This window comes from Leuresthes tenuis, unplaced genomic scaffold (genome assembly GCF_036924035.1).
Source record: "Leuresthes tenuis unplaced genomic scaffold, fLeuTen1.0.hap1 SCAF_23, whole genome shotgun sequence".
Taxonomy (NCBI): domain Eukaryota; kingdom Metazoa; phylum Chordata; class Actinopteri; order Atheriniformes; family Atherinopsidae; genus Leuresthes; species Leuresthes tenuis.
Window position 1 is genome coordinate 6,607,600 of NW_027325377.1, and position 1,889 is coordinate 6,609,488.

The window sequence follows — 1,889 nt, forward strand, 5'->3', positions numbered from 1 at the left end:
CTTGACTTTTTTCTGTTCACAATTTCACAAAAGTATGAAAGACTTCAACATTTGTACACAACAATTTTTTTTCCAACTTATTATATCTGAAAAGTGGAGTTCGAAAGACAGTCATGAGCACACCTAAATAGTTTGAATTGAGAGTATGCAGAAAGGCTTTGAGAGTTGGTGAAGTGAGTATTTTGAACATGTTGTGAATGTTACATTATCTTTTTAAATGTTCTTTAATGAGTGAGATTGAGTTTGTTTTGAAAAGTCATACATAGCAGAGGATGGTTTCGGTCCATCGACCTCTGGGTTATGGGCCCAGCACGCTTCCGCTGCGCCACTCTGCTACACACCCCAGATGGGACTCGAAACACACAATCCCTGGCTTAGGAGGCCAGTGCCGTACCCTGGGTCTTTTTTGGCTGTAGAGCAGTCGTTAATATGCAAAATGACACTGCACTAGTTATGTTTTGGACATTGTTGGCTTTATCATTTGCATCGGTACAAGATGCCTTTACTCTGATGGAAGAGGAAACATTACAAGGTAGATGTGTTGATGGAAGTCAGCCGTGTCCCCTCAAGTACTTGACTGTTTTCTGTTTGAATGTGGAAGCCCTTTTCCACCATACTACAATACAGAAATTTGACCTCTTTGATCTGCAAACTAATACTTATGTGATAACCAGAACGGAAAAAATCACCACAAAAGACTCCGGTTAATGCCATAGAATTTTTTTTACGATTTCTTGGACATGCCCCGGAAAGGTCCCCAAATTCTTAAGTTCCACGAAAAAAGCACTGCATCGGTAATCGGAACTAGATGCCTTTACTCTGATGGAAGAAGAAACATTACAAGGTCGATGTGTTGCTGGAAGTCAGCCGTGTCCCCTCAAGTACTTGACTGTTTTCTGTTCACAATTTCACAAAAGTATGAAAGACTTCAACGTTTGTACACGACAATTTTTTTTCCAACTTATTATATCTGAAAAGTGGAGTTCGAAAGACAGTCATGAGCACAACTAAATAGTTTGAATTGAGAGGATGCAGAAAGGCTTTGAGAGTTGGTGAAGTGAGTATTTTGAACATGCTGTGAATGTTACATTATCTTTTTAAATGTTCTTTAATGAGTGAGATTGAGTTTGTTTTGAAAAGTCATACATAGTAGAGGATGGTTTCGGTCCATCGACCTTTGGGTTATGGGCCCAGCACGCTTCCGCTGCGCCACTCTGCTACACACGCCAGATGGGACTCGAACCCACAATCCCTGGCTTAGGAGGCCAGTGCCTTACCCTGGATCTTTTTTTGGCTGTAGAGCAGTCGTTAATATGCAAAATGACACTGCACTTGTTATGTTTTGGACATTGTTTGCTTCATCATTTGCATCGGTACAAGATGCCTTTACTCTAATGGAAGAGGAAACATTACAAGGTAGATGTGTTGATGGAAGTCAGCCGTGTCCCCTCAAGTACTTGACTGTTTTCTGTTCACAATTTCACAAAAGTATGAAAGACTTCAACGTTTGGACACGACAATTTTTTTTCCAACTTATTATATCTGAAAAGTGGAGTTCGAAAGACAGTCATGAGCACAACTAAATAGTTTGAATTGAGAGTATGCAGAAAGGCTTTGAGAGTTGGTGAAGTGAGTATTTTGAACATGCTGTGAATGTTACATTATCTTTTTAAATGTTCTTTAATGAGTGAGATTGAGTTTGTTTTGAAAAGTCATACATAGCAGAGGATGGTTTCGGTCCATCGACCTCTGGGTTATGGGCCCAGCACGCTTCCGCTGCGCCACTCTGCTACACACCCCAGATGGGACGCGAACCCACAATCCCTGGCATAGGAGGCCAGTGCCGTACCCTGGGTCTTTTTTGGCTGTAGAGCAGTCGTTAATATGCA